Source organism: Desmodus rotundus, chromosome 10 (genome assembly GCF_022682495.2).
Source record: "Desmodus rotundus isolate HL8 chromosome 10, HLdesRot8A.1, whole genome shotgun sequence".
Classification (NCBI taxonomy): domain Eukaryota; kingdom Metazoa; phylum Chordata; class Mammalia; order Chiroptera; family Phyllostomidae; genus Desmodus; species Desmodus rotundus.
Genome location: NC_071396.1, coordinates 85197772 through 85221629, shown reverse-complemented (window position 1 = coordinate 85221629; position 23858 = coordinate 85197772). Strand labels below are relative to the sequence as shown.

Genomic DNA, 23858 nt, shown 5'->3' with positions numbered 1-23858 from the left:
ACCCTCAAGTTATGCCACTGCAACCGAAGTAAGTTCAATTTCATAGATTCAACTGTACCTTACCTGCTTTTGTAGTTAAATGCACCGACATGCCCTTAATTCTTCCTCTGAAGTGCTACGTATGCTGAAAACTATAGTATTTGACCTTACACATTTCCACAGAAGAAACTCCAAAGTAACCTTTAACTTCAACAAAACGCTGTGTTCATTCTTCCCCTTGTACTCAACACACAGCAATCTAATACACCTCATCATGTGGTCCGTTACCATGGTAGCAATGAATCCAGCTGCTGAAATACAAAAGGCTGACAAAAAGTTGCTTTTTTTCCTCTCCACCCACCCTGACAAAGTCAGTTTTTTTTTGTCTGTATGACAAGTCTAATTTGAATATATTTTTGTTGCTGACTCAACTTCATGAACAAGAAAAATAAAAGAAAAAGGAATAATAGAGGTTTAAGAATAGAAGTTCTCCAAAGCATTTGAAGCCAACTAATGAAATAAGTATATGCAGTTTTAAGTTGCTTCTAATCCCTTAAAATACTGATTATTATCTACTACTTCTGTTAACCAAATAATTTTAAAGGCCAGTTGCTAACTCAATAAGAAATGCAGCAATAATCTCACAGCTCCTTTAAAAATCTGAAAATAAGTATATATATATATTAAATGATTCAGTAAACACAGATGCTGAAAACAGCACATTAGTATATGAAGGGCTAGTCTCAAAGTTTTTCTAGAGCAAACTTCTAATTATAGTTCAGAGGTGGGAGGTAAAATTTCTCATTCTTTTTTTCCATCAAAACACTGTGTTTAACCATTATTTAAACAGATTAGGTTTCAGTTCTGCCTAAAATGATCACAGACTTGGATTGTGGTGATACAGACAGCTACAATCAACTAAACTATATTTGGGTTTCTACATTAGGAGTAGAGGTCTTGGCCCTGGCCGGGTAGCTAGGTTGGTTAGAGCGTTGTCTTGATACACCAAGGTTGAGGGTTTGACCCCCCATTAGGGCACATAGGAGAAGCAACCAATGAATGCATGAATAAGGGGAACAACAAATTGATATTCCTCTCTCTTTATCTCTCTCTCCTTTCCTCTCTCTCTCTCTCAGGAAAAAAAAAAGAGTAGAAGTCTTAGAGGTTTTGTCCTAAGAGGTCTTAGAGAGGGGATCCTATTGACCCTGAACAATCCTGGGACCCTGAACCAATGGCTACATAATTAAGATTCAAGGAATCACCGACAGTTTATTCCCAGTAATTTAAGGAAGGCTGATGAGGGAGTTCTGGGGTGACTGGGGCGTAATGTAGGACACACTGGCTGTTTCTCGACTGTCTAAAGCAGGAGATGAGTGTTTTACCACAGCCTAGTGGAGGACACCTCCATTGTGTTCACTGCATTATCTGCTGGGTTAAGCTCTTAAGGAATCTGCACAGGCTTTTCCTTAGTGTCCCACAGGCAAAGGGAGGCGAGGGAGAGGAGCTCTTCAGAAGAACATTTGTGGGGTTAACACAGACATGGGTTTGAAACCAGACTTTAACCCACAGATTGTTTAGCCTCTCTAAACCTTGATTGCTCTTCTGTAAAATTCTTACTTTAAAGAGTTGTGGAAAAGGATTAAATGAGATAGTCCAAGGAAAACAGCAAGTACTGAGCTTGAAGCATACCAAGTAGTCAATAAACTATGGCTAGTATTATTTAGTAAAAATGTTTTTGAGTTTTGAACAAGAGGGACAATGAGAAAGCTCATCAATGTCTCGCTTTCCCTTGCTTATAAAACTGTCATTTTCAACCAGATACACATTATCAATCAATCATATGCTTCATAATATAAGTTTGGGTAACAACACAATATAAATACAATGACCTTTTCAGACAAGTAGCCAGCATTGTTTACTCCTACCTACAAACCACCTAGGGGATTCTGAACATTCAAAAATTTCCACGTATTCCCAGGGCAAAACGAATTGTGGGAAGAGTGTTAAACTTGGCAGTTGATTTAAAGAAGTTTTTAATATAAAAGAAAAATACATTAAGTAAAGCAATTTATTTTGATATTTATATTGGATTCTCAGCAAATGGTCTTTTCAAATTAAAATGGGGTATAAAGAAATTTTATTATAAAGAACTTCAGAATAAAAATTATATACCCAGAATGCATTTTAAACAATTTACTGATGTTGGATAAACAGCATTTAAAAGGTCACTTTGATCAGTAATAAGGGCTGTAAACTGCTCACCAATATGGACTTTTAGCTGCTTTTCGCCACAATCATCTAACCCAGGAAATTACCTGACACGAAAGCCAATTGCATAGGAAAATTAGCAGTAAGGTCTTTTTGAAGACATAGTGCAAAGAAGCAGCCGGGGCAAAACAAACAAAACCCCAAAACAAAACAATACAAAAAAAAATCAACCTGTGGCAAAGAAAAATTTTCATGACAAGAAGTTGCCAGAAAGAATAAAAGGAATGTATGTTGCACGTGACAAGATTTTTCTATCATTTAAAAAAAAAAGCCCTACAACAAAGCAGCAGAGATCATCAAAGTAGTGCTGTGACTCATATTGACACAGCCCTATAAAGGGTGTAAAGAAGGCAGAACTGGGAAAAAGGCAAGAAGCACATGCCCTGGAAAATCGGCACCCCTAATCCTCTTCAGAACAGTTGATGAAGGAAAGGCTAACAGAGCCACAATTTGAATAATTCATAACTGTTCTCATGTGTGGTTGGCTGAATAAAGGCTCTTCCACTGTTAGCTTTCATTTCTTTGGGAGTCTTTACCTTGTGCCTGTTTCTCCTACAGATTGGTTATGTATATAACTGTTCTTCATTTCGTAAATTTAAGAGTCGATCATCTAACTAGTTTATCCAGTTAAGGTAGACTGCCACTAGAGCATTTAATATGCTTAGCAAACAACCTTTGTCAGATGTTTGAAAGCGACTTGTTTGAATTCTCGTAAGCATTAGACAATATGATGTCAGGAAACTGTATTTGGTTTCAGAAAGTTTTAAATCCCCTTTTGCAAATGTTAAGGTTAACTTCTCTCTCAGTGTGGACAAAATTTGTAATATAATCTGTGCTGGTATGACCCACTTAATTTTGTATGAGGAATCCAATCACCTAGGGAGAAAGAGTTTTTGCCACATAATGCTTCAGAAAGTACCCCAGGAAGTCAATTTGCCAAGCCCTGGACCCGTAGAGAGGGGAGGGAGCTTGGAAGGTGATTTGCTTCACTGCTCTCCCTTCAGACCTGAGAGCACCTAATTTCCCACAAACTCAAGGTAACGAAATGGGTTCTGAGGTCACAAGCTTCAATTAAGCAGCATGGCTACAAAAAAACCGGGGCTGCTAATGTTAATAAAATTAGTACAAGACAAAACAATTCGAACCTCTGCAAATGCAATTTGGGGGGGGCCATATTTTACAATTGTTATTTCTTTTATGATATTGCAAGTGTTTTATTTTTAAGGCATATAAAAAAACTGGTTAACAGCAACAACAAAAAATGGAGATTGCGATATGAACAATTTTTTGTAAGCACATAGTTTTTTAAGAGTCTTTGAGCAGCTGACTTAAAAAATATTAACCAGATTAGTATCTATTTTATTCATGAAAATTTCTTATGAAAGAACAAGGCTGTTGCAAGCTATTTCAATTTATATAACTCAATATCAAGATATTCTATTAACCCTTAATGTATTTGAACTATATTAATGGCGCTATAAATAACAGGGGGTCCTTTGTGATTTCCTGCTGCTGACACATCACAGAAAATTTTTCGATAGCACTGTGAAATTGGTGGCTGCATGTCCTACAGATAACTTCTTGTGAGCCCTGAACAATTCTGCCTGACTCCTTGTGGAAATGTATTCCCAAATTTCTGTGTTTTTGCATTTTTTCATGTCTTTAAAATTCATAATTATATAGTTATATTCTGGGTTTTTCCTTAGTGAAAAACATACTTGGTTTTTAAATTTAATAATAAAACGTTAAATTCCTTGTCCCTTTTCTCACTAAAAGGTAATGTCACATGTCCAATGTAGAGAAATTGAAGACACAGAACGGTTTGTGAAACAGCATGAAAGCACACGCATGCTTCACTCTCTGGGGCGACCAGTATCTACATTTTAATGTGTTTCTTCAATTTATATACTAACACTCTTGGATAATTTTGAATATATCTTTCTTTTGTTTAATGAAATACATGTAAAATAAGCACAATAAGGTATTATATATTCTTTTGAAATATTTTTTATTTATTATGCTATTACAGTTGTTGCAATTTTTCTCCCCTGTGCTCCCCTCCATTCAGTACCCTCCATTCTCTCCAGCAAGCCCCGCCTTAGTTCATGTCCATGGGTCATGCATACAAGTTCTTTAGCTTCTCCATTTCCTATACTGTTCTTAACATCCCCTGTCTGCTCTGTACCTATCAATTTGTACTTCTTAATTCCTGTACCTTTTCCCCCATTCTCCCCCTTCCCCCACCCAACTGATAACCCTCCAAGTGATCTCCATATCTATGATTCTGTTTCTGTTATGCTTGTTTGCTTAGTTTGCTTTTTAGATTCAATTGTTGATAGTTGTGAATTCATAGCCATTTTAATGTTCATAGTTTTGATCTTGTTTTTCTTAAATAAATCCCTTTAACATTTCACATAATAATGGCTTGGGGATGATGAACTCCCTTAGCTTTACCTTATCTGGGAGGCACTCTATCTGCCCTTCAATTCTAAATGATAGCTTTGCTAGATAGAGTAATCTAGGTTGTAGTCCTTCCTTTTCATCACTTTGAATACTTCTTGCCAATCACTTCTAGCCTGCAAAGTTGCTTTTGAGAAATCTGCTGAGAGCCTTATGGGAACCCCTTTGTAGGTAACTATCTGCTTTTAAGATTTTCTCTTTATCTTTAACCTTTGGCATTTTAATTACGATGTGTCTTGGTGGGTCCTCATTGTGTCCATCTTCTTTGGGACTCTCTATGTTTTCTGGACTTGCATGTTTATTTCCTTCACCACATTAGGGAAGTTTTCTTTCACTATTTTTTCAAATAAGTTTTCTATTTCTTGCTCTTCCTCTTCTCCTGCTGGCACTGCTGTGACTTGAATATTGGTATGTTTGAAGTTGTCCCAGAGGTTCCTTAGCCTATCCTCATTTTTGGATTCTTTTTTTCTTCTTCTTGTTCTGATTGAATGGTTTTTTATTCTTTATGTTCCAAATCATTGATTTGATTCCTGGCTTCATCCACTCCACTGTTGATTTCCTATAAATTTTTCTTTATTTCACTTAGTGTAATCTTCATTTCTGCCTGGGTCTTTTTTATGCTGTTGAAGTATCCAATGAGTTCCTTGTGCACCCTAAAAACCAGTGTTTTGAACTCTGCTTCTGATAGGTTGCTTATCTCCACTTCATTTAGTTCTTTATCTGGAGTTTTGTTCTGTTCATTTGGGCCATATTTCTTTGTCTCCTCAATTTGGCAGCCTGCCTGTGTTTGTTTCTGTGTATTAGGCAGAGCTGCACTGACTCCCTGTGTTAGTAACATGCCCTATTGTAGATACATGCAGCAGTAAGCAGGATGGAGCTGAGCCTCAGGTAATCACCATGGTGGGGCAAACCGTGTGAACCAGGTTGATGGAATCTCAGATATGGTGTTGCTGCTCTGTGGCTCTGTGCGGGGGAGGGCTTAGAAAGAGGACAATGGCTGCTGACTGGCCTCTGGAGTTTTGTCTGGGAGGAAGCTGCTTCCTGGCACTTGCCCAGATGCCAGACACTTCAGTTCCTCCCTGTATGCCACTGGTACCATTCCAGCTGCTGCCCAGGTGCTGGAGCCCAGAGGGAATGACCTGTGTAAGTCCTAAGTCTGTTGTGGGCCCTTTAGGAGGAGACACCTGAGAATCCCACATTTTCTTCTGTTGCCCCAAGCCCCACTGGTTTTGATATGATTATTTTAAAAGATTTCATTTATTTCTATAGACAGAGGGGAAGGGAGGAAGAAAGAGAGGGAGAGAAACATCAATGCATGGTTGCCTCTCATGCACCCCCTACTGGGGACCTGGCCCACAACCCAGGCATGTGCTCTGATGGGGAATTGAACTCACAACCCTTTGGTTCACACGCCCACGCTCAGTCCACTGAGCTATACCAGGGCCCCGCTGGTTTTTACAGCCAGAAGTTATGGGGACTTATTTTCCTTGCACTGGAACACTGGATGGGTAGTCTGGTGTGGCGCTGGGATCCCTTGCTCCAGAGCAATCCCTCCTTATTTTTATCCACCACATGTAGCTGTGGGATGCCTGTTCCATGTCTCTGCATTTCCGCCCCTTTTACTCATCTGCATGAATGTGACTTCTTTAATTACTTTGTTGTTGGTCTTCCATACAGCTTGATTTTCTGATGATTCTGGGTGATATTTGTTTTGTAGTTTAGTTGTAATTTTTGCTGCGGTTGTGTGAGGAGGTGAGCCATGTTCACCTCCACCTCCATCTTTACTGGGTCTTTACATGCATTTCTAATAGATGGTGACAATTTATAACTACCACTCTCACATGTTAAAATAAAATATTAGATACCACTTTGTGTATTTGTTCTATTGCTGTGGAATTATAATAAATTTAAAAAATAAATAATTCCATTTAAAAATTCTTTGTTATATCATGCTTTTATACGACCCCAGATTTATAGGTAATAAGGTCATTAGTAACTTTTATTGGAGTTAGAAAGCACAGCAGTTTCTTTTCAGATGCTGGCTTAGAAACTGAAACCAATGTACTGTCCCCACGGTTTGCCCATTGGGAATGGGATAGCTCTATTAAACACAAACCAAGCCAGGGTCAGTAATGCTCTAGCTGAACATCCGCATAGGACTGGTGGAGTGACTTCTTGCCTGTCATGCATGCCTCTCCCCTTCTTCTATCGGAAACACTCTTTCATATGGGGAACCCATTTACATTATTTTTGATGGAGCTGACCTTGTCATTTGAGATCCTCTTCCCTCACTCCTTAAGCTGCTGATACCAAACCCTTCTACCCATCTAACTACAGTGAATGACTCAGGGAAATCCATTTGCCTCCAGCCAAGCCATTCACCATTTCCCTCGGGCCGTTCTGCACAGCTACCAGCGGAGATGTACTCTTTCTGCAGGTGGGTTCTGAGCCTTGGAGTCTTGGTTTATTATGCACAGCTTGTGGGGTTCTGTCTGAGTGTCCACCATCCCACACTTGAGCGTGTAGGGGGCATCCTTCCCCATCTTCCTTTAGGCATCTATTGGGGGTTGTCTCTCAGAGTTCCCAGGACTTGACTCTGGAGCTCGGTCAGGTGCAGCGGGTCCCCCCAAACATTTTTAAATATTTGTATAAAATTCATTCTACTCTTTAGATAAATCAGAATTTATTTAGGAGAATAATTATGAAAAAAACACAGATTAAGAGACAGCTGGAAAAAGATACAAGATGATTTAGGGGTGAAGATAAAAGAGAAGCATATGTTGTTCAAGAGAATACATAACAAAATTACCCCGAAGGAGTGACAGAAAAAGAATACTGAAGCAATACACCCTATGGAGAAAACTGAATAAACTGAGACAAATGACAAACTAATATCTGACAGTTCATTCTCCATACTTCAGTGAATTCCATGATTGAAATGAATGAAAAAGCTTCATGTGGTAAACACCTTCTACATATACTGACCCACAACATAAAAATATTGGGCGCCTTGGACCCTTCTGGCAGATACTCCATGGGCAGGGACCATCCATCTGCCTTTCTGAGGTTCTCATTTATGGTACTGAGGGGCTCCCTGGAGTCAACCTGGGAGGCGTCACCTGAGAGCCACACTTCACACTGGTCAGTTCTTCATCAGGTCATTGCATTCTGTCTAGAGCCTCACAGTGGCATGAGGAATGGAGAAACTGGAGAAACAGTTATACAATGGCGAATAATACGCAGGAAGGGGAGTGACCCCGAAGCCCGTGAAGGAGGCACGAAAGCATTTGAAAGGATAGCTGCACGTGAATAATGGTGAGCAGGTGTTCTGTTTTTACTGAAGGTGCCACAGTATGTGTTTGCCAGGTGAAACATTAGGAGGGACTTCCTGATGTAATATTGAAATTATGGCTTATAAGTAATGTGAGGCAGAAAGGCATTAGCATTTTATGTTGGTCACCAGAAATAAGACGCGTTTTTGGAGGACACTAGCCACCCATATTCATTACATGTAAAGACACTTTACTTTCCTTTGCATCTTGTTTACAGCCTTACAGTGACGTGTGGCATGGAGAAACCTGTATGTTTGCTTCTCTTATACACACACACTGAGCTGACAGAAACCCTAAATTACATACTAGATCCTGTGGTTTGAATTGTCCACCCCCTTACTTATAGTAATAATATCCAAAGTGTTAAACACAAACACTATTTGTTTTATCCATTTCAGGATTTATGGTATCTTTAGTAAACATTATAGATCAGTTAACCATAAAAAATGAGCAAAAATATTTTCTATTCACTTGTAATCCCACCAACCACAGTTAACATTTTTTTGTATTTATATCTGCATCCATGTAAACATATAGCTTGATTTAGAAACAAATTGTTACATTTTAAATTGCAGCCTTTTCCATATTTAAGGGAGGCTATAGGCTTCATGATTATCTTTGAGATTACCCCCCACATATTTTTTATTTGATAAACCTTAGTGGGCCCTATTGGTTATATATAGTCTAGCCTGGAAGAAAGAGGCAGAGAGAACAGATACTAAGCCACTCAGAAAATGCCATGTTGATTATGGATTGTACAGTTGGAAGATTATGAGTTATTAGCTTGAGTGGGAAGGGTGTAGGGATTAGATACTGGGAAGTTGGGTGCTAAAGCTCTGAACTGGGAGGCAAGGTCCAGCTCAAAGGGAACTCTTACCTGTAGGGGAAGCAGGTTTTAAAATATGGTGGCCCGGGGGAAGCAGCCAATATGGGACCCCTTCTAAAGGATATGACGATAGCCTAAGGCAGCGGTTTTCAGTTGGTGTGATGTGGCAGGCCACAGACATCTTTAAAAGATGCCATACCTGACTCTTTAGTCAGGGGCACTGACCTCTTCTCCCTCAGATTGTCAAAAAAAAAAAAAAAAGACAATAGTCAACCCAACAATAGCTGTTCAGTGTGAATGGATCAGAATTATACCTATTTTTTTTTGTCAGATTGACACAATATCTATTTTTTGGTGTGTCATAGAATTTTAGTAATTTGTTTGTGTGTGCCATGAGATGAAAAAGATTGAAAATCGCTGGTCTAAGTCAATGACTGCGATCGCCATCCCCTTGCCAGTGATGCCAGGAAGATGTGAAGGAAAATCGGTCAGGGGGACGTAGTGGACTGTGCAGTGTGATGGTTAGTCTGGTGTGCCAACTTGACTGGGCCATGAGTGCCCAGATATTCCATTCAACAGTATCCTGGGTGTGTCAGCAAGGGGGTTTCTGGATCAGATCAAGATTTGAGTTGGTAGATTCAGTAAAGCCATCTGGGTGAGTCTCATCCAATTTGTTGAATGCCTGAATAGATCTGAACTCTGAGCAGGAGAAAATTTGCTGTCAGCCTGATGGCTTTTGAGCTGGGATGGCAGTCTTCTCTTGTCTCCAGACTCAGACTGAAACTTGCTTCACCAGCTCTTTTGGTTCTTAGGCCTTCAGGCTGCAGATCCAGGGACTTCTCAACCTCCCTTGTTGTGTGAGACAATTCTTCAGGGTAAATCTCTTTCTGTATGTACCCTATGGGTTCTGTTTTTCCAAAGAACTCTGACTACTACAGACAGTGGCCCTCAAAAATGTATGTTTGCCAAGAAACTCAGAATGTGACCTTATTTGGAAATAGAATCTTTGTGGATGTGATTAGTTAAGGATAAGACGAAATCATACTGCATTAGGGTGGTCCCTAAGTCCAATGACTGGTATCCTTGTAAGAAGAGGAGAGGACATAGAAAGGCACACACACAAGGAGAAGGCCATGTGAAGATGGGGGAAAGGATGGAATGATGTAGCTATAAGCCAAGGAAGCCAGTGATTGCTGGAGCTCCCAGAAGCTAGGGAGAGCCGGAAGGATTCTTCCCTAAAGACTTCAGAAGGAACATGGCCCTGCCAACACTTTGATTTCAGATTTTTTTCCTCCAGAACTAGGAGAGAATAAGTATTTGTTGTGTTAACTCACTAAGCTTGTGGTAAATAATTACAGCAGCCTGGGAAACTTAATACACAAAGTGTCTGGGAAAGGTCTCGTCACTCAAAAAAAAAAAAAAAGGCTCACAGAGAGAAACCAACAAGTTGGCACATGAGAAAATGGCAAATAGTTCTGTACGGTTGGGTGGGGAGTCAAAGCCCAAGAAGAGCCTGAATAGGTTGTTGGGCTCAGCTCACCATCACCAGAAGTGCTGAAAAGCAGCACTGGGACTGGGTTAAAGGAATCACAAATCAAGAAGCAAAACCATTCCCTGAAAATAGGTTTTGTTCTCTTTCCACATGCTGTAGATGATGGGGTTCTTTTTGTGCAAGTGCTGGCCACAGTGCATTGTCTGCTTGCTTCCTGTGCTGTGATTATCAGCATCTCCCGGGGCTGCCGCACTGCCCTGGTGCTTCCGTGCTTCCGGCGACTCACTCACTGAGGGGCAGTGGCAGCACGGACAGTGTGACACCCTCCTGTGCTGCCTGCCACCCCAGGCACTCTCTGCTTCACACATCAAAACTTCGGAGCCGACTGTGACTTTTTCTATACTCTAAGTCCAGTCCTGACATTGTGTCTTCCCCATCAAGGTTATCTTCCAAACAGGGACATTTAAAAGTTAAATTTCTTTTTCAGGAACCCTTTGTCTCCCTTCTCACAATCCACATCCCCTAGATGTGACTTGGGGATGGATGAATAGCCGTGATTTTCCACCTGGTTAGCATGTGAGGATGGCATGTCTGCCTTTTAATGGGGACCTGTTGGAGATGCAGAGGGCTGCTGATGTAGGTATTTTGGGACAAACGAGCATAGTGACCTGAGAGGAGATGATCTTTTGACATCTCATCCACTTCGAATTCAGGGTCCCCTACAGGCTGACTGCATGGCCTTGGGCAAGTTAGTTAACCTTCTGAACCCTAACTTCATCATCTAAAAATGAGGGCAATAGTAGTACCTACTTAATGGAAAGGTGGTAAGTATTAAACAGACAACACATGGAACATACCTTACGTGGAGTCCAGTGCAGAGCAGCTGTGGCCCTTATTCTTTCAGAGCAGTGTTTCTTAACCTTGCTACTACTTTCACTTTGGGACAGAGAAATTCTTTCCTTTAGGAGACTCTTCTGAGAGGTGCAGGGTGTTTAGCAGCAGTGTTCCAAACCTCCTGTCCCTGTGGCACGACAATCGAACGTTTCTACAGCTAATTGTCAAATGCCTCCTGAGGGGCAAAACGGCCCCTGGTTAGAGCCAAGTGGAAAGGCTTTGGACATCTCTCAGGAAATGGTTCTGGATGATTTTCTTTCCTGCCTATATGTAGGGCAGACTCCACACATGTGATTTTTCTTATGAGTAGTGAAATTTTTTTCTTTTTTAAAAAAGATTTTATATATTCACTTTTAGAGAAGGGGGTGGAGAAAGATAGGGAGAGAAACATCAATGTGCAAGAGATACATGGATAGGTTGCCTCTCGCATGCCCCTTGTCCTGGCCAGTAACTCAGGCATGTGCCCTGACCAGGAATCGAACCAGCAACCTTTCAGTTAGCAGGCTGACGCTCAACCCACTGAGCAACCATCCAGGGCAATTTTTCTTATTTAAATAAGAAACCATCATTCCCCTCCCCCCCCCACCCCCAAGCACTAAATGTGTATCTTGTCTGAGGCACTATCTTGGTGGGCCCAAGAAGGGGAAGTCAGGCAGGACATGAGGACGGGGTCTGACAGCTGAAGCACCTTCCAATGCTGACATTTCTTTGTCTTGTTTTTCTCCTTAACAATTCATGTGAATTGTACTTTCAACTCAATCATATATGCATTACTGTTTTCACAAAAATGTAATGTCCCCCTCCTCCTTTCCTTGAGTAAAATATTTTAACAAGGGGCAACATGTCCTCCTGGGATTCTGAAATCTGGCCATACAACTGAGTAGCCTAGTCAGAACAGAATGGCATTATAAGGATGCACTTCGAGTTGGTGGTGGTGTTTTCATCTGAAAGTATCAGGTATTTCTTTTTATTTTATGGGTTAATTTCACATCCAGCTAAAAGTCCTCTTGCTCTATCCATTTTCACTTTGCTTCTTTCTACGTTGCTTTTTAAAACAATGGTTTTTCAAAAGGGAGGGAAACGTTTCAGAATCCTTAAGAAATCAACTTGAAAAAATTATACTATCAAAGAAAGAAGTAAACACTGTAATGTTTTTCTAAAAACACCGAACAATCAGAATCATAAGCATTTGGAAAAAGCTGTTTGGGAGCGTGAGTGCTAGCAGACTCTTGTTCTGTATTCTGTAAAATTGTACCAAAGGTGTTAGGGTCCAGTCCCGTTGCCTCCCCAGTCATTCTCTGGACTCCTATCAGACCTTAGGAAAGGACATTATTTTTGTGATTTAATGAGCTACTTCTGAGAAAGCTAGTGTTTCACCAGCCCATTAGAAATGTCTGGGATGGCTAGGACAGAATTAAAGCTTGGGTCACCCAGCCGAAACTAATGTCAATGTTTCTGTTATTCATTGATATTCTTCAGACTCTCAGACACACCTCCACTGATTACTAGGCAACCACAGCTTATTCGGTTGGTATATACATTAACCACAAACTTTATGTGTGAGTATGAAAGAGATCTGAAGGTTTTAATGAGAAGGCAATCGTGAGCTGATCTGGACATTATCTTTGTTATTAGGTAAGACAAAATATGAGGGCCTTCAGCATCTTTCAGAAAGTGGATTAATAATATTTTACTGAAAAACACTTGTGCTTACAGGTGATGACCCCATGCACAACAGCCTCAGAGCTGGATGATATGGAAAATGTCAGAGTCCTTTTTATCAGAGGGAGGAATTCCTATTAAGGACAGAGTTATGGCAGCGATTTACAAGCCCTGCTTCTGAGGCCCTTTCACTCCTTGTACTGCAGGAAGGGAGAATCCAAGAGAGAATAGGAAGGTTTTCCTATTAGGGTAATTCTACCATTGTGCTTAATGTTTGCGAATGTTTCTCGCCAAAGGAGAATTCAAGGTGCTGTAGAAATGTGCCAGGGACTAGGGAGTGACATGCTTAGTCTTTCTCAGGGCGGCACCGTTGGCCATGGAGGAGGTATGAGAACTGAGGGGCTAAATCTGTGGCAGTAATAACGGGGGTGTGGTCTATGGAACTGAGGTCACGAGAGACTCATCTGCTGTGGCTAAATGGGAAGGGTGAAATTTCTAGCCCATTGTTACAGAATTGTTAGGAATTAACAGAATAGAGAGGCTCATTATTTTTCTGCTTTAATGCTTTGAAACCATCAGATTCAAAGTTTAAGATTTTGCTAGAAAGAACTATGCAAAAATGAACTGATGGTTAAAATACAAGCTAAAACAATAAACTGTCACTCACATGAACATAGTAACATTAAAGCACATTATTATTAACTTTTGTGAACCCACCAAAATCCTTAGTTTTTCATAGGGAAACATCGCTCCCTCCATTCTTGTGTTGTTCACAGTTTTAAAAATCACACTCACATAAACATAACTAGCATTGTGCAAACTCTTCTGGGGAAACAAAGGAGCAATTGACCAACAAAGGACAACGCAACACAGCAGGGACATAAGCTAGGGATGTGAATGGAATTCTTATTTTTTTTTTCTAAGATACTGTATACCTGTCTTACTCAAAGACAGACACATCAGTGTACATGTGCTTATATCACACTCCTAAAAATTCTTTTCCAGTTCTATATTGTTAACAAGCTGTCTATATAACAGTAGTAGACCAAACACATGCATATGTTATCTTTTTGTTTTACTATATCAAGTATTTATGGAGCAGGGTGTTCTACATTTTTTAAAGTACTGACTATGTTACAGTTACTTTAGATGCCATTTTTAGCACCACAGTATGCTTGCCGTTGCCTGGGTTATTTGGTATACCCACTAAAGGGCAGTTTGGGTTTCACACAATCAGATATTCACAGTCTCGCACACAAGACAGTAAGCAGGATGCGGGCCAGGAAGGCATTTCCGGTTTTGCTTAGCTGTATGTCCAGCACCTGCAAAGCTCCTGATATTTACTTAATTCTGAAAAAGCACTTGATGAATAGTAAATCTACTTCTACATACTATAAATAAAACCAAAATCAATCTTATTTTCCCAGTCGTTTCTCCTTAGACTCAAAACTTCTCTTGGGGGAAAATAAGGTCAAGAATATAGAAATATTGGCTTGTTTGTTGTATGGGGGAGAGTACCTAGGAGGTAGAAGACTCAGGTAGGTCCTAGTTGTGGTTTTATTGTTAATTATTGGGGTAGTTCTTAACCTTTTTGGGCCTCAACTGATTCATATGTAAATGTAGGCAACTGCTATGGTCTGAATGTTTGTGTCCCCCTCAAATGCGTATGTTGAAATCCTAATGCCCAGTGTGATAGTGTTAGGAGGTGAAGACTTTGGGAAGTGGTTAGGTCATGAGTGCGGAGCCTTTATGTATGTGATTAGTGCTCTTAGAGAGACTGCACAGAGCTCCCCGGTCGCTTCCGCCATGTGTGTGCAGCTATGAATCGGGAGGAAGGCTCACACCAGAACCCCACCATGCTGGCACCTTGACCTTGTACCTCAGCCTCCAGAACTGTGAGAAATGAATTTCTTTCTTATATAAGCTGCCCTGTCTCTGGTATTTTGTTATATCAGCCCTAATGGACTGAGAGAAGGGGCTAGGATCGACTTTCTGAAATATCCCTTCTGGTGACTAGTAATTCTAATCTGTGGCAAATTTAACTAGAATATGACTTAGAATAGTTATGCTTTATTTATCTCAAGTCTCCTGGTGCCTAGCAGAGAGCCAGCGTACCTGAGAAATGTGTAGTATATATATTTAAAAACAAACGAATGAATGACCATTACAGGTATAAATGTGTCCTAAGCATCATTAGAGTTTTTCACAAAAGGAAGGAATCCTTCTATATGGATACTATTTCTTTGCAACTAAAATGAAGTGAGAAGATAGCTTTTTTGAAAATTTTGAGTTTTATTCATATCAACTATTATTCTTATATATGGCACTTGAACCATGTAATTAAAAACTTTAGAACATATTTATGCACTCTCTTAAGAAATGCTAATAGTATCACTATGTTTAGGGACATTTTTATTTTGTATCCTAAACAAACCCTTTTATAATTAGTCATAAATATTCATTTCACAAATATATTTAAAGAGAAAAAAGAGAGACAGAATGCTTGCCTTTAAATCTTCCATCTCTAGTGCTGATTCTAGATAATATTCAGCCCTAAAATTCTATCAGTCTACAGTTTTAGACACCATCATTTCCAGGCATATGCTCACATCAATAAATGAGGTTTTTGCATAAATAAGTCTCAGAGCCACAAGGTGCTACATCTTTTAAACTCTTGTTGCACAGAAATAGTGCTAATTTTAGTATCACCCTAAACATAAACTTATTGGCCAATGAGAAAAAGATCTGTAGACTTATAAATAGCTTACTCCTCAGGAAATATTTTAAATAGAAAGGTCTAGCATTATCTCCCATGCATATTTTTATAGGATTACATTGGAAGCTCTTTCAGAGTAGTAGTTTGCTTGCAGTAAAAAGATACAGCTCAACATTCTTGTTCTGTCACTTACGAGAAATAAGACATCGGCAAGTTATCTAGAGCCTTGGAACCCTAGTTTTCTGATCCAAATAAGGAGGAAAATGATAGCAAACTGGAGGGCTTATTATGAACATTAAACAAGATAATGTTTGCGCGGAGCACCTGCTTTGGCACGGATGTCCTCTGCAAGGTCCCTTTCCCCTGACGGACTCTGCTTGTAGTGGCTGCAGTGTTAAAATCTTCAGCACACTGGATCCACTCAGTTTATCTCAAAATATGACCTTTCATACTTCATCCACCACCAAAAAGGAGAGCACTTTGAGCCAGGTGCAGCAGATTCAAAGATAAACAAAACAAAAAAACCTGTTCTTGATGAAAATTTCAGAGGCAGGACAGACAAATAACATGAGAAATGCCAGCACGAGCCTGTGAGTGATTGAATGAGACTGCTTTTCTTTCTGTTGTCCACAGTAGGAGCTGATATTCTAGAAATGACCCAAAGGGTTATGTGAATTCAGAGACAGGACTGACACCTGTGGGCTCAGGAGGGGTTCGACAATGACTTCACTGAAATGGTAACAGCGACTGGGGTAGTCCAAGTCACAGAAGAGTGCATGCATGCATGCTTGGGGGTGAGGAGGATGTGGAGAGGGGGGTGTGAGTCGTGTCTAGGTGGAAGGGCCAGCGTGAGCAAAAGTAAGGCACACAGAGCGTGGCTTAGCGAAGGCAAATCATTCCTACATTAGCAAAGGTCAACCGCTGAGCAGAAAGGAAGACGGCGAGACCCGAGAGGTCCACTGTGCCTGAATTATGACACTCTGAGAAATAAGGGGCACGGGTTCTGCTGTGCAGTGGATGGGGCAACCAACACTGGCTTTGAGAGGGAAGTGGGTGGTGGTAACTAGGTCATATTGGCTACTGTTGGTTAGACACCTCCTCTGTATGAGGGACTTCACTTTGTTGTTTTATCGATTATTTTCCAGTCCTCACAACAAATCAGACATATATTTTCAGGTGGGGAATCTGACGCCCTGAGAGTTTAAGTAACTTGCTGGTCAGGATTACACATTCCTAAATTAAGCAAATGGCATGAAAAGAGCAATAGGATATTTAAAATATTAATTTTAGAACAAATCATTAAGGAACAGAACTAATGAGATCGGGATGTAAATTAGGAAGAAGATGTGGGCAGTAATGTTTTAAAAGGAAAGGAGAGAGGGAACAATGGAGAGAGGGAATTTGTATTCAAAGCAAGGCCATTCAAGATTTTTGGCAAGCCTTCTTAGTACAGGTGTATTCTGGAATGACTTAAGTTTGTTAATAATAAACAGTGTTGCCTCTGTGTTTTAAAACTATTTGTTGACTATACTACACGAGAGACAGTAGAGCGTAATAATGAAGTGCTCAGGCTCCGAAACCAGGCTGTCTGGATTTGAATTTCCACCCTGTCCTCCTTAACCTTGGGCAGGTTATTTATCCTTTCTGGGCCCTCGTTTACCCATCTTTAAAAAAGGAGATAATATTGCCTATGTCATGGGTTGTTTAAGCATGAAATGAAGTATATGTGGATTCAGAACTGTTTTGGTATAAAGGAGGGACTCAGTAAACATCAGCCAGTGTTGCTGTGTGCCTTTGCTCTTACTCTCTAATCATTTATTTAAAAATCGTCTACAGTGTGCCAAGCACTGGGCTTGTTTCCAGGGTTACAGTGATGGATAACAGACGATTTCTGCCTTCAAACACATCTGATTTTTCCCATAACATACTATGTGATTCGGCAGAAGGATGACTGCATTTTGGACAAAGCACTTTCCTGGACTCTTTGGGCACCAGTGATTTAAAACCTCTATTTATAATCTTGCTCATTTGTGGAAGGACTGACACTTTCACTCCTCCTCCCCCCTCCTCCAATATTGCATTTAGATATGTTCACCTGAGTTATCCTTTATGAAGGGCACCTCCCTTGGCCAACCAGGCAACATCACGAAGTCAGCGAGACTATTTCAGTGGTTTCCTTGTGCTTACACGCACCAAACCTTCAGGAGTTCAGCGTTTGCACCGCTGTCTCAGGACTCCCTTTCTTGCTAATTCATCAGACTTATGTGTGATGTAGTATCTATTATTAGTGGAAGTATTTCTCTTCCCAAGAGTATGTTTTTAAACACATGACTTCTTAAAGCTTTATTAATTTAAACTGGAGCAAAATGTTAATGATTAGAACTTTCAGTACTGTACCAAACTACGGAAGATGTGTTTTGAGAATGTCAGTTTTTCATTATATCTGAAACCACACCATAAAGCTACTTATCCCTGTCTCCTAGTTTCAGGTTATGAAGGGGTCCAGGTAATTCTGCTCATAATGGCACTTTCACATTGATGAAGGGATTCTCAATAAGGCATTGCCGGTTCAACATTAACATTGGTTGAACAGATGAAAACTGTTGGTAGGAGGGACACTGTGTCCTTTCGAGTGTACCCACAATACAATAAAATGGACACAGGAGCAGTTATGATGACCTCTGAGGCAAGATTGAAAAGGGAAACGTCTACACAAATAAATGAGAAGGACATGAAAATAGCAAGGCACTTGCATTTGAAAGAACCAAGTGAAGTGCCAAAATAATTAGATGAAAAGCCACTTCAATACCAAGGAAGCCTTTTAGCACGAGTGAGATTGCTAGGACGGTGGTGAGTTGTTCGCCTGTCAAAAAAGAGACACTAGCGTCCTGAACACTTTGCTTTCCAATATGGCCAGAATTTGTCACAGGAAATCAGCAGGCTCCAAGAAGCAAACCATTACTGAAAGAGAGAGGTTGGATCCTTAATAGAATAGACCAGAAGCTGTAGATTTAAGAGTGAATTCCGGAATGAGTGATGCCCTAAGAAGAGGTTCTTAGAGCGTGCATGCCAAAGTTCATGAAATATGAATACTAAAAAAGTAAAAATCATATTTGGTATGTATTTGAGCATTTATTTAAAAGATCTCAATTTGATAAGCAAGATGGGAATATCAATAATGATTTTATTAAAAACAATGAATTAACACTACAACATTGCATAGCTTAGAAATGTCTTTAAATATATAGAGTTAAATTATTTTCAGTGTAAAAACCCAACTTTACATGTAACTTTAAATTTATTTCCTGAGAATAATTTATTTTCCTTGGGAGAAACAGGGAATCCCTGATTATTTTCCTTCCAATGATTCTGAGAGAAATGAATGAAATACTGATTGGTTGTTTAGGATCTGACCAGGAAAAGAGAAGACTGTAAACATTTAAAACTGAATTTAATTGAGGGAAATGCTTACACGGATGATGGAAGAATTGAAGAGCTAAACTGGGAATAGAGAGTCAATGTGGAGATTAGCAGCAACAGGAAGACAAAGGCACTACTACCCACAAGTCTCAAGGCACAAAGGGAAGAGGTGATGTTACTGGAACTCACAGTTCAAGGTCACTGGGGGAAGTGAAGGCAGCAGAGGCTAGGTTTGGGGGCTGGAAAACCCCACCCACAGTGGTCGCCTCCCATGGAACCAGCACGGTAAGAGCAAGGCAAGGAATGGAGGTAAAGGTAGAAACAGGTATAGACCGGGACAATTGGAAAATAGAGAGCTAAGTAAATCAGGTTTCCACTTTTATTTTCTCCACCAGAGTCAGGTTACGCCAGGGAGATTGATTTATTTATACATCTAAAGGGTACTAAGTTTAGCGTCTGGGAACTACATTTATCCAACATCTTGTAAATGAATGGAATCACCATTTTAGTTCCACATACAATCCCAATAAAACAAATTTACACACCTTTAAGATTATGAGAGAATTGTCCACTGTCATTTTGAAGTTAATCAAAGTATAAAAGAGGCAACATTGTTTTTTGGATTAGATTTAGACAGTGATCAATGCTCTGCCAGTTGCATTGTTTTATTCAGAACTGGGAACAGAGGCATATTCTGATGCTCTGGAAATTGCCATTGTTTGAAGTAGATAACAAAGCCCCCCTTTGGAAACCGGACTCAGGAGGAGGTAGAAAGACACACAATTTCCTCAATAAGACCCCCCACTCAATTCCTCTATTCCTCTTTGTTCTGCTCTGAAATGACGATGGCATATTGCAGACTAATTGTAAAGTACCAATTTGCGGGCTCATGTCTTTTGAAGCATGGAAAGGTAATTATGGATGATGATGTAAAAAATACTTACCCATCCATTTTATGGCCAGGTCAAACAAAGCTTAATGTGCCCATGTGAGCATGTGAGTGTGCTTAACCGTACACAGCAACTTGGAAACTGCGCCTAACCTAGACCATGCCCTACTTTAATTTAAGCATTATAAAATCTCCCCATGGGCAGCCTGTGAAATGTTACCCTTTTCTCACATGCAGACTGGTAAATGATTAAACTGCCATTAGCACCATCAAATTTTCCTCTAGTTTATACCATTAAAACATGGTTTTATCTCATTTGGGCTTATTACTCTGCTATTAAAAATTTTAATATATTTTAAAAATTGGATGACCTTTAGCATAGAATGAAGTATTATGGCATTTGCTTAATAGAAACCAGGAGGAGATATCAGGGCCATCTCTGTGTCTTACACCTCACAGCTCACAGGATTTTTGATGGTAACAATTAAAAAATAAACAAAAGGCACAAAATGAAGTCTTTCTCTGTCTGGCACCTCACTGAAAGTACAAAACATTGATAGTATTTAACCCAATTTTCTTTTCGTGGAAGACAAGAAGCGCTTCAAAGAGAAATAGACCAACATCCATCTTAAATTCTTTGTCTCAGGCACACTCACCTAAAATTCAGTGAAGAAACCGCATGAACTTTGCAAAACCATCTATCTTTTCTTCGAAATGGCAGTTGACTGTGGCATTTAAAGACTTCCCCAACACTTCATCCAGGGAATGGTAAATCCTATTTATCTGCAATGAGAGAACAGGCTTTTAGTTAACCTAAGCAGCTCACACTTACATGTCTTATACAGAAACAGGAATACGCCAGGACAGGCATGTCTAGAGCATATGGCATTTTACAAATTGTCTTACACAAAAAACTAGTAATGATTTGTAATACTCAACTTAGGGCCTTGGTTTTCATTCACTATTAGAAATATTTAGAAAAAGAGATATTTGTGCAAGAAGTCATTTTATAGATGAGGATGGTGAGGCCCAGGGGGTGAAGTGGTATGAAAGATTAAGCAGCTGGTGAGTGACAAGAGAGTGGCCTGGAATCATGAGCTCTAAACCTAGCCTGGTTAAAAATCCAGGAACAGGAAAAGATGGAATCCTCCATGTACGCAAAGGAGGTAATTGTCTGGAATAACGTGCCACCACAATTTCTGTGAAGGCCGAGAAAATTACAGCTCCGCCAGTGCCCTAGACCAGCATTTCCTCTACTGGTTTCAGCTCGAACAGTTGTAAGTGGACGTACAACCTGAAATTATTTAATGTTCCATATGATTTATTATGTTGTATAGTAATAACAGTAAATCATTGAGAAAATTGTTAATGTTTCTTAACGAAGATGAACAATCTTACACGCTTTTGCCATCTGAAAGGAGTCATGCTTGAGAACTTAAAGAGATTGGCGCTAGATTGCACTCCCCAATGCTGAAGATTTCCTGTCCCTTTGGCCCAGCTGCCCTGCTCACTTCCTCCCATCAGCTAGTCTTTCTCCCCATCCCTCTCTCTCCTGCTCTCCCCCTTTCCTGTTCACCAACACACAGGCTGGCTGTCACTATTCCAGGGTCTGGATGGCTAGACACAGCAGAAATTTGAAGCTTAGAAAACCCCATGTTAAGAGGAAGGGAAAAATAGGGAGCAGGGGAGATCACAGGAAATAGAGGGGGGAAGGCATTTGGTGGCAGTGGGAGAGGACAGTGAAGGGACAGGAGGAGCCTAGCTCTGCACCCTGGATGAAGGGTAGAGGTGTGCTCTGATTCCAGCTCCACCCGGTACTTTCCTCCCCCAACATTTTCTTTAGCGCAGCTTTTCTAAAACGATTACAACGATTATTTAGCTCTCGTGGTTCTAGGCATCCTATGATTTCAGATTCAAAGGGAAAATTCTATTCAATAACTCTCCCTGCCTCTAGTTCAAGTTCTCAGATATATTCCTTATGGCATAAGATGTACTTTACAGCAGATAAAGACATTTTCATGACACTATTAACCCTTGCTCTGCTACCGTAGAACCCAACTGTCTTCCCCTGTACTTAGATTCTAGGTACATACATGAATTTGGCGTTTGAGAATTAAATGTATTATTGGAACAGTAGTGCTTTCAGATATTTTTTTTTCTAAACTACATGTTACTATTTTTCTTAAATTAAGGTTCAGGTAAATTAGACATGCATCTGGGAATAAGTTATATATTAAAAACATTAATCCCCCCTCTCATGAATACAGCTCTGTAAGCCATAGCATTAGAAAATAAATGGAAATCTTATACATTCTAATATATGCTTTTATTTATATATAAATATATCCAGTTTACACACATAGATAAACTTATATCCAACTATATCTGGCAATAACGAGTCACTCAAGAAATCCTTTGGTAATGGCATGAGGACCTCTTAGGATGATGTCACTGGTGGTTGCTCCTCTACCTGGCAGTTTTGGAAAGGATGTTTTGCATTCAATTTTTGCCCAGGTCCCTGGGTCATCCCAGGCTGTGGTAGACTAGGAGGGATCTGAGACAAGGCTCAGACAGAGATGCTGTGTTAAAGTCTCCCTTTGGGTGGCTCAGCTTATACACCTAAACTAGGATCTATGGCCCTAATGAAAGTTATGACTTGGATGATGTCTTCATTGTAAGCTGGCTTTAGTTCTTGCTATTTCTCCTCCACCAAGAAGTGGCTCCCATCTAGCCTGTTTCTCACAGGCAGTGATCAAAAGCTGTTGTCTGGTCTGGGGGCAGCTCCATCCTTACCTCTCTTGGCTTCTGTTCCCTGGAGCAGGCAGAACTGAATCATATCCATAATTCTTTTCACTCTCGAGCCTCCCAAACTGCCACTGAATTAAAGGCATCAATCCTACTCTCCTCTCTTGCTGCAGCCCACTGGACATAGCAAAGCAAAATTCTCATGTGAATGTAGGGTAGAAATAGAAAATGATACCTTTCTCTCTTTAAATTCTTATTTAAATTCTCCATCAGTTATCACAACCTAGTTTGACTAATGTGTGACTAGAAATGAAAATTTAGTGTCATGGGATAAAATAAAATACTTTCTCCTTTTTCTAGTTTCCTAAAGAGCTTTTCATCCGTGTCCAGATGGGAGTGAGGAGTCAATACCTTACCATGGAGTACCACAAGAGAAAGAAGAATCTTATTAATTTGGAGTGCCATATTTTAGTCATATAGGTTGAACAGATGTTGCAGGAGGCAGATTTTTGCTTAATGAAAAAAAGCCCCTCAACTTAGAGCACACAGAAATTGAAGGGACCACCTAATAAAGACTAATCTTCACACCAGTGGTATCAATTACATAAAAGCTGGATAATCATTTGTCATGGTGCGTGAGGATGGTGTAAGGAGTCATCCCAACTGAGATTCTGTGAGAGTTAGCCAAACATTAGATTAGAGTGGGGTTAATATTCACATGTTTATTTATATTTATGTCTTTACTGACATTCCCATCTAAAATACTCTCCTCTCTCGCTCTCCATCGCTTGCCCTGCTATGCTCTGCACGGCACTTCCACTATTTATTCGTTGTCACTGCACATGGGAATATGAACTCCATGAAGGCAGGGACTTCATCCACCTTTGTACTCCTCACGCTTAGGACAATGCCTGACAAATAGTAGGCTTGCAGTAATATTTATTGCATAAATAAATATTTTAGTCCTCTTTTCTTAAACATGTTTGATCTAATTTCTTCTTTCTTACCCCCATGAGTTTGCACCATACTGAAAATAATTTCATTGCACTGAAAAAAATGTAGAACACGAGTAGGCATTTTTATCTACTTTCATTGTTATATAAAAATAGGGTAGCCTCAATGTGAAGATGAAGTTCTCTACTTCTGTAGTCTCTTCTATCTTTTAGTTACGCGTG

General features: G+C 40.0%; 1 protein-coding gene across 17 annotated transcripts in view; it reads right to left on the bottom strand.

Annotated features, from left to right (window-relative positions):
- Positions 1–23858, bottom strand: part of DTNA (dystrobrevin alpha) — a 348472-nt gene that overhangs the window by 161545 nt on the left and 163069 nt on the right. For 12 of the 17 annotated variants that reach the window (XM_053913096.1, XM_053913090.1, XM_045187823.3 and 9 more), the window contains exon 2: positions 20595–20721. The gene's annotated coding sequence lies outside the window, so the exon portion shown is untranslated. Of the gene's footprint in view, positions 1–63; positions 337–20594; positions 20722–23858 lie in introns of those variants that run through there. The other 5 variants (XM_071219535.1, XM_071219538.1, XM_053913092.2 and 2 more) reach the window with 4 other exon arrangements.